Genomic DNA, 9,987 nt, shown 5'->3' with positions numbered 1-9,987 from the left:
GTGTCTTTAGGCATAATTTAAATAATGAATCCCACCATCCTCAGAGTGGATAACTGAAAATATTGCATTGGTTACAAATCTTTGTTCCTCAGGCAGAAAACTATCATACTATTTTTTGACTGTATTAAATTTGGTGGCTTAAAGTGATCTCTTCTGAGATGTTCTGTCAGTTCTGTTTTTAGAGAGTTGCTCTACTATCTAAATAGTTTCCTTTTATTGTTCTGAAATCATAGTTATTCTTTATTTTAAATTGCTTTGTGTTGTGATTCTTTTTTTTGTTTTGTTTTGTGTTTAACATTTAGGGTACCATCATTCTTTATTGAAAATTGTCTCTTAGGAAGGCACCCTTTAGTTGCTCTTTGTGACTTTAAATGGAGATGCCTTTCTTTGAGATGGTGGTGGAGGTCCTGGCCAGTTGGCTCAGTGCTAGAGCATCAGCCTGGCATGTGGATGTCCTGGGTTTGATTTCTGGTCAGGGGACACAGGAGAGGTGACTATCTGCTTCTCTACCCCTCCCCCTCTTGCTTCTCTCTCTCTCTCTCTCTCTCTCTGTCTCTGTCTCTCTCTCTCTCTCTTCCCCTCATGCAGCCACAGCTCGATTGGAGTGAGTTGGCCCTGGGCGCTAAGGATGGCTCCATGGCCTCCACCTCAGGTGCTAAGAAGAGCTTGGTTGCTCACCAGATGGGCAGAGCATCGTCCCCCAGTGGGCTTGTCAGGATCCCAGTTGGGGCACATGTGGGAGTCTGTCTCTCTGCCTATTCTTCTCTCACTGAATGAAAAAAAAAATACGGTGGTAGAAATGATTACTACAAAACTACACATAATTAATTAATGTCAGTTAATGATGAGGTTAGTTTGAGAGCTAAGAAAGATTCTTTAAGATAGCTATTCTTTAATAAATTACTGATATTTATAGAGCCTCTCATTACTGTGGTTATTTTATTTTTAATTTATTGATTGATTAGAGGAAGATACACACACACACACATTGATTTGTGGTTCCATTTATTTATGCATTCGTTGGTGATTTTTTGTATGTGCCCTAATTGGGGATTGAACCCACAATCTTGGTGTATGAAAATGATGCTCTAATCAACTGAGCTACTTGGCCAGGGTTCTGTGGTTATTTTTTCACTGTTAGTTGGCAGTAAACTTACTTATGAGAAGATATAGCACCTCAGGGCTTTTATTTGTTTGAGTTAAAAAAGAAATTATTTCTCCTTTTAGGGATAGACAGTGATACTTTGCTACTATAATTCAAATCGGTTTTCAGAGCTGGTGACATTTTCAAGAAGAAAGAAGTAAGAAAGGTTGAATGAACGAGCTGGAGTATACTTTCTATAACATACAAAGAGGAAATGAGGTCCCTGGCCGGAAAGGTCAGTCGGTTAGAGCGCTGTCTGGATATGCGAGAGTTGCAGTTCCATTCCTGGCTGGGCACATGCAGGAACAGCTGGCTGTTTCCCTTTCTCTCTCTCCCTCCATCTCTTTGAAATCAGTAAATAAATTTAAAAGTATTCTTGAAAAAAAGGAAAATAAGAACTGGACACAGATAAGACATTCAGACTTATTAAGAAATTAGGAAAGTTTCTCAATCAATGTATTAAGTACATCTAATCAGTATTTGCCTCTCAAATGACTAGGAGGCAGCATAGTCCCATGGGAGGAGCAAAGTGTGTATGAGAAGCTCCTGGTTTCCATGCTTCCTCTACTGTTCTGACTTAGATCTCACCAAGTCAGTTAATCCCATTTCTTGGCAAAGTTGCTCCTTACCCATATAAAACAATATATATATATTTTTTGTATTTTTCTGAAGCTGGAAACAGGGAGGCAGTCAGATAGACTCCCGCATGCGCCTGACCGGGATCCACCTGGCACGCCCACCAGGGGGCGATGCTCTGCCCATCCAGGGCGTCGCGACCAGAGCCATTCTAGCGCCTGGGGCAGAAGCCAAGGAGCCATCCCCAGCGCGCGGGCCATCTTTTGCTCCAATGGAGCCTCGGCTGCGGGAGGGGAAGAGAGAGACAGAGAGGAAGGAGAGGGGGAGGGGTGGAGAAGCAGATGGGCGCCTCTCCTGTGTGCCCTGGCCGAGAATCGAACCTGGGACTTCTGCACACCAGGCCGATGCTCTACCACCGAGCCAACCGGCCAGGGCCTAAAACAATATTCTTAATGCTAAATATAACTGGAGTCCCAGTCCAAGACTTCATGTTGACCATCTCATGTACCTGGTAGCTCTGGTGAGCAGGACATCCTCTCATTCTTCTCCAGTAATGTACAGTATCATAGAGTAACATAGTGCAAGTTGCCTCCTTAATCATTATTCCTTGACTATAATTGCCTATGTAGTGATTATTGACTTGTCATATGTTACATTGACTTTGTACCATAGCTTTTTGTCTCATGGAGATAAAACACTTTTCCTGTAGAAGGTAGTTCGTTGTTTTATTTGTAGAGGAAAGACACAAAATGTCATAAAACTTCCAAAGCATCCTTTGAGTAAATTACTTCTTTGATAGAAATTAGGGTCCAAGTTCAAGTCACAGCTATAACTAGTCATAATTTTGTTCAAGTCATTTCACTTCACTGAGTTTTAGTCTCTTCAGTTGGAAAATGAATGTGCATCTGAAGGTGATGATGTTTCAGAGGTAAATGTGGGAACATAGTGGAAATAGCAAATTTGGAAATAATAGCTGAATATGATGAGACACATGAATGTCTGGGTCCTGGAGTATTTATTCAGCCTCAGTATTCACTCATTTATTTTTTCATTCATTCGTTCAGTAAAAATTTATTAAGTGTGGCTCTGGCCGGTTGGCTCAGTGGTAGATCATCAGCCTGGTGTGCAGGAGTCTTGGGTTCGATTCCTGGCCAAGGCACACAGGAGAAGCACCCATCTGCTTCTCCACCCCTCCCCCTCTCCTTTCTGTCTGTCTCTCTCTTCCCCTCCCACAGCCAAGGCTCCATTGGAGCAAAGTTGGCCCGGGCGCCGAGGATGGCTCTGTGGCCTCTGCCTCAGGCGCTAGAATGGCTCTGGTTGCAAAAGAGCGATGCCCAGATAGGCAGAGCATCGCCCCCTCGTGGGCATGCTGGGTGGATCCTGGTCGGATGCATGTGGGAGTCTGTCTGACTGCCTCCCTGTTTCCAACTTCAGAAAAATACAAAAAAAAATTTTTTTGAGTGTATAATATGTGTCAGGCACTATCCTAAGCTCTGAAGATAGAAGAGTCTACAAAGAAAAAGTAGGGTTCCTGCCTTCATACAGCCTATGTTCTAGGAGGAGAGATGGATAATAAATACATAAGCAAATAAATAAGATAATTGTAGATTGTGAAAATTGGTGAAAAAATAAAAAGGGTAATGGGATGGAAGGTTACTGGGACAATCAGTTTTAGGTAGATGTCTGTAGAGATGCCATATAAGCTAAGACCTGACAAACGAAATACCAACAATCTTAGCTTCTAAGCCTGCCAAGATAGAGAGGTTATTCATATTAGTAATTCATAGGTGCAAAAACGACCCACCTAGACTCTTCCCCATGCACAATGCAGTTTGTTGACAAAAATGTACTTAGGCAGACTGCCACATATGTCAGCCTCAGTTTTACAGATTTCCGTAGCATTCTCCAGTAGGGTTGGTCCTGGCCGGTCCGACTTCTCCCTCATTTGGGGAGGGAGGGTGCAGTGAGTCCTCTGACTTTGTAGTGCATGTCCTGGTCTCATGAGGCCTGCTTGGACCAGGCTGCAGGCAAAGAATGAAGATAAGCAAATAAATAAGTCACAGCTGAACTATGCTAACAAAGGAGTGGCCACTTGCTTCCTCTTGCCCATTCCAGCCAGGGTGCTCCTGAGCCCATTTGTAACCTCCTGGGGACCAAGCTGACTCATAGTCTTGGCAGCTTTTTTAACCTGGGAGGGGTTGAGACAGAAAGCTTTGATTAAAAGCAGGTGGAGCTGGTGACTTCCTATGTTATATGACTGGAATCTTTTTCCTTGACCTGTCCTCAATGCTTGAAATACTACTGTTAGAAGTTAGTATCCAAACACTCAGTTTTGAAAGGTTTGTTTTTTAGTTGTCAGGTCTCATTAATTTTTGGAAGAGGTGCCACTCTGTAAACATTTTATTTTAACATCTTAAAAAGGACTCACAAAAAGTACTAAAATAACAAGCGTCAGGTTTTAGGTATCATATTCTGGATCTCAACTTGTCCAGAATTGCCCCACCTGTGAAATGGCAAATTCACACACCCTACTCTTAGAGCTTGACTCCGAGTCTTCTCGCTTTTCCACTGCATTACTCCTATTATGCTGCTCTGCAGCCTCCTGAGAAAGTTCATGGTCTGTGTCTGATATATGACACATGCACATATAACTGTACCTCAAGGTAGAGGGTCCTGAGTCTATGTCCACTATTCCCACCATTCACCTGTAAAATGCCCTTTCTCCTAAAGATATCAGGTCCTAATCTTTGCAACCTGTAAATATTAAATTTAGAAAAAGGATCTTTGCAGATGTAATTAAGGGTCTGAAGATGGGGCAATTATCCTGGATTATCCAGATGGGCCCTAAATGTCATCACAAGTGTCCATATAAGAGAGGGGCAGAAGGAGATTTCACACGCACGTGCTCATGCGTGTGCGCACACACATACACACACAAGAACGTTTTGTGATGACAGAGTAGAAAGATATTGAAGATTCAAGTGATGTGGCTGTAAACCAAGGAATGCTGGCAGCCATCAGAAGCTGGAAGACATGAAGAACAGATCATCCCTAGAGCCTCCAGAGGGAATACCACCATGCCCACACCTTCATTCTAGCCCAGTGATACTGATTTTGGACTTTTGTGAGATAATAAATTTCTGTTGTTTTAAGCCACCAAGTTTGTGGCAATCTGGTTCAGCAGGCACTGGAAACTTATAATTATTAAATCAATGGAAACCACCTATATTTTCTTGCCCCTACCAATGCCTTCTCTCCATCCCCTGAAGGTAATCAGGACCTTGAATATAGTGTTTATTATTTTCTGAACTTCAATATATTATTCTGAAATATATTCTGAAATATGTCATTTTATATATAGGATTTTATTGTGTCCTTCTGCATATTGCTTCTTGCTTTTACCTTTCTGTATATTTTTATTTATATAATATATATATATTATAAATTATATATGTTGATACATATAACTATAGTTCATTTTTACTGTTGCATGGTATTCCAGTGTGTGTGTGTGTGTGTGTGTGTGTGTACCACAGTTTTAAAATCAATTCTTCTGTTGATGGATATTTAGGTTGTTTCTAGTTTCTTGGTCTTTCAGACAGAGATTCAATGAACAGTTTTTGCATGTATCTCCTTGTGCTTATGTGCAAGAGTGTTTCTAGGATATTTACCAGAAAATATTATTACTAGATCAAAGTTGTGTCATCCTTATCTCTGCCAGATCTTGTTAAGTTGCTCTGCAAAAGTACCGAAGTACACTTGGTGGGTTGGATTTTGACAGCCTGAGATTTCAATAAGAGGAGTGATGTGTACCAAAGCTGTGGAGAAGGGAGACGCAAGAAGTGGTAAGTAGTCAGTTCTCTTGAACAAAGCAATGGCTCTCAGTTGAGGCATGAAAGCAAATCTGGATTGCTTGGGAGAGTTTTTTTTTGCAATTTTTGTCTGCTTTTGCCTACTCTCTCCATATTCTGGGATGTCTTTTCAAAGAACTGATACAGGCCCTGGCCGGTTGGCTCAGTGGTAGAGCGTCGGCCTGGCGTGTGGGGGACCCGGGTTCGATTCCCTGCCAGGGCACATAGGAGAAGCGCCCATTTGCCTCTCCACCCCCCCTCCTTCCTCTCTGTCTCTCTCTTCCCCTCCCGCAGCCAAGGCTCCATTGGAGCAAAGATGGCCCAGGCACTGGGGATGGCTCCTTGGCCTCTGCCCCAGGCGCTAGAGTGGCTCTGGTCTCGGCAGAGCGACGCCCTGGAGGGGCAGAGCATCGCCCCTGGTGGGCGTGCTGGGTGGATCCTGGTCGGGCGCATGCGGGGAGTCTGTTTGACTGTCTCTCCCTGTTTCCAGCATCAGAAAAATACAAAAAAAAAAAAAAAAAAGAACTGATACATTCTCCCAGGAAACCAAAACATGGCCACCATCCTCTGGCTCCACAGTTCTTTTACCGTCTGCCTGAATCCAGTGGGAACCTACATGGCCGTGGCAACAGCCACTGGCCTTACAGGTGGGATGGGAGAATAATCCAGAAAGTGCTTAAGATCTGAGATAATTATTGGAAGATGTTGGGTAAATGAGTTTGTAAAATTTGTATTTTTTGAGTTTGCTCACTTTTAATGTTAAAAAATGGCACCAGGCAGCGCCAGGTATGTGATCTGTGAAATTGCAAATTACCTTCCTGCTTGGGAAGGGCCATTGTCTTGCTAATGTTTGCTGGAGGAGAGGTTTTTTACACCAGAAAGTTTTGAAAAGAGCAGAGAAAAGAAGAAGGAGAAGAGATAGAAAAAAGGAAACCATGTTTTGCAGGGAGAGCAGAGAGAATGCAGAGTGCTGAAGAAGCCAGTTAGTGCAGAGAGGAGAAGGTGTGGAGATGGGGAACCAGAGCTGAGGGGCTTTTGTGAGCTCCGCTGAGACTGGTGAAGCCTGTGATTCTAGGAGAAACTGGAAAAGATTCTCCTGGTTGTGGAACTGGAGAATGTGTCAGGGCTTTGGGAGCCCTGTGTGTTTGCTCCTCATAAGTGTGTTGAGCCTAATCTGGAGGGACCCAAAACATTGAAGACATGTACAAGGTCCATTGATTACACACCAAAGCTTTATTGTCTAGCTTGGCCAAGCGGCAACTCCGACAGAAATCTGAAGGAGAGCAGCGGCCCTTTGTTTTACTTGGTTTTTATAGTTTTGTAAGTGGGAAGTACAGAAGCAAAAATTGTAATTAGGAGCCCTTTACTACTATTGGTTATAGTCATATGTCCTTTAACATGATAGGACCACGTTCAATTTGCAAGCCAGACATCCTTTTGAAGAAACAAAATTTACAAGTCAACACAATAGCAGAAAAATATCTTTTATATATTAAAAGGCATTCCTATATTATCTAGTGTTCATCTGCTATCTCTCTGTCCAGAGTCACACGTGTTAACTACACGCATTTACATAGGAGGGGTAGTTTCCGTGGGGACAAATGCCCGCAAATGGCTCATAGTTATAAGAAAAGGTTTATTTTTGGCTTTTCTCTCCCTGCACCTGGCTGGCCATTCACCCTTTTCCCCACAAGTGTGGTGGAATGTCTGGGGATCCATGTTTTCCTCCCCTTTGCATTTACAATACAATGCCAAGGGCCATCCTGGTTATGCCAATCACACAGTACAGAGACTATTCTCACAATTTCTTTGCACACCTTAACCCAAATCAACAAAATGTTCCTCAAGCCTCCCAAAATATTAATATTAATTCTGTAGCCTTTGGTACTTTACACCTGTGGGTGAAGTGGCTCAGTGGCTCCTCAGGTGCGAGACTTGAATAAAGGAATGGCCCACCATTTTTTGGCTCCACTGTTTCTTTACCGCCTGCCCGAATCCAATGAGAACCTGCATGTGAATGGCTGTGATGGCTGCGACTGCTGGCCAGACAGAAGAAGAGGCCTATTTTGGGGGGGCTTGACACTAGTCTTGTCAGAGAATCAGGTTGAACTAGAAGAAAGTTTTAGCATCTAAGGTTTGGGGCCTATACTACAAACACCAATAGAAAAAAAAATCACTTGTAATTCTACCACTCTAATATATTAATTGCTTTCACTTTTTTTTTTTTATCACTTTTAGTCCTTGATTTTATGCCATAATTTCATGTAACTTTAAATACAACATGTCATTTGGTTCCTGTTCCACACAGGGGGCAGCACTTGTCACGGAGACAGTGACTACTGGAGACTACATGGTGTGCACCGAGGGACCTAGGGGAGACCGCCTCACAATCCCCTATACAGGTTTCATGAGATCACGCCAACTCCCAGTCCTTACAGGTATTTATTGATACATACAAATAGAAGCAGGGACCAGAATGAGGAGGTCAGGAAGCAGAGAAGAGAATGAGGAAGTCAGGAAGGGGAACTTCTTCAGAGCAGACAAAAGGGAAAGGAAGTAGCTCAAATGTCCCCACTTATTGAGTAATCAGAATCGCTAATTCTATCTCTGTTGTGCTGCATTCAGCACAGTACTACATTCAGTACTTTTGTCAGTAAAGCCACTGTGGCTTTTGCCTCAGGGTACTGAACTCTGTCCCTGTTCTGTGTTCCTATTCAGCGCCTCTACAATATAGTTAAAATACTGCATTCTTTTTTTAACTCAGTGTTATATAGTGAATAGTTTTGTCTTAGGCTATTTTGGTTGTAAGGACAATTCAGTTAGTCAAGTTACATTACCGCACAAAAAAAGATGTGTGTGCGAATTGCAGGTGCATGCCTAATCTTACAAGAATCCAAGGACAGGAACCTAGACAGTAAACCAACTCCACAGGAGTTGGAGCTAGGACCTGGGAAGCCATTGGCTACTGAAGCTACTCTGTCAGAGGCCTTCAGGGAGGTCCCTGTTTATCTCTGCATTTCTGTTCTGTATTCTCTTAACTTCAGGTGCGCATTACCAATAATGGCCGCCCCAAACTACACGACTTGACAGTTCCACAGTCTTTAGTCATCTCTCTCTAGATCTCTTAAAGTTAAATCTTGATTTGATTGGCTTAATTCAAGGGTTGGGAACCTATTGCTCACGAGCCAGATGTGGCTCTTTTGATGGCTGCATCTGGCTCACAGACAAATCTTTAATAAAAAATAAATAACGTTAAAAATATAAAACATTCTCATGTATTACAATCCATTCATTTCCTACCACTCATGTTCATGGTTGCGGGTGGCTGGAGCCAATCACAGCTGTCCTCTGGGACAACACCAAAATTTTATTGGATAATGCGTAACGTACATGGGTCATTGTATGGCTCTCACGGAATTACATTTTAAAATATGTGGCGTTCATGGCTCTCTCAACCAAAAAGGTTCCTGACCCCTGGCTTAATTTATGTTTTTTGTTCAGTTAGATCACAAAAATCAGAGGTTTCTGTTCAGCCTGTAGATTGGCTGTCACTAGTGCAGGTGGACACATTTTGGTCCAGCTGGGCGTGGCTGGGCAGAACTCATGCTCCAGATTCTAGCTCTGCAGACAGCAAGGTCGTGAGCAGAGCAGCCCTCCCTCCCCCTAGCAGTGAGTGTGGCTGTGTAATCTTTATAACTACAAATGTTTCAAATGTTAATGAATGCTCAACATTACCTCAAGTGGCTGTTCTATAATTTATGATCCCATTTCTCTGCTGTTTCAGCTTAGCTCCTTTTAGTTTAAGGTTTACAAGTAAAAAGTAAAACTATGGTGGACATTTGTGCATACATTGTCCCCTTCATCTAGATGATATAAAATCATCTTTAAATTACATAGCAATTGCCTTCTGTAAGCACCTTCAGGATATAAAACATAACCTTGCTTTTTGTTTGTTTAAAATGTGTATTTGCTATAGATTTATCATAGGTAGTTATGGGCAAAATAATAGACTGTGATATCTGGAATGGGTTTCAAAACACTCTAGGAAAAGACTTGGGGTGGTGGGTGGTAGCTGAAGCAAGGTTGGTGAGACGTTGCTGACTGTTGAAGATGGGTATAGGGTATATACTACAGTCTGTCTTTTGATGTTCAGTTCCCACTTGCCTTCTCTTCCACTTCCTTCTGGATTTTTTTTGTTTTTCCTCGTGTTTCTTCTGGATACTTGCTGCCCCATGCTGCTTTCTGGACTCCCAATTTCTTTTCTTGGATTCAGTCATCCCTAACACCTGCTTCATAGTTTCTTCAGCCTTTATAAAAAACTTCAAGTCCATCTGTTGGGTGAATGAGTTGTAAAATCTGCATTTCCTGGTTTTTTCTCACTCTTATTGTTCAAGATGGCCACTGCTCTCACATGGT

Source organism: Saccopteryx bilineata, chromosome 8, assembly GCF_036850765.1.
Source record: "Saccopteryx bilineata isolate mSacBil1 chromosome 8, mSacBil1_pri_phased_curated, whole genome shotgun sequence".
Lineage (NCBI taxonomy): Eukaryota > Metazoa > Chordata > Mammalia > Chiroptera > Emballonuridae > Saccopteryx > Saccopteryx bilineata.
This window is presented reverse-complemented; position numbering follows the sequence as displayed.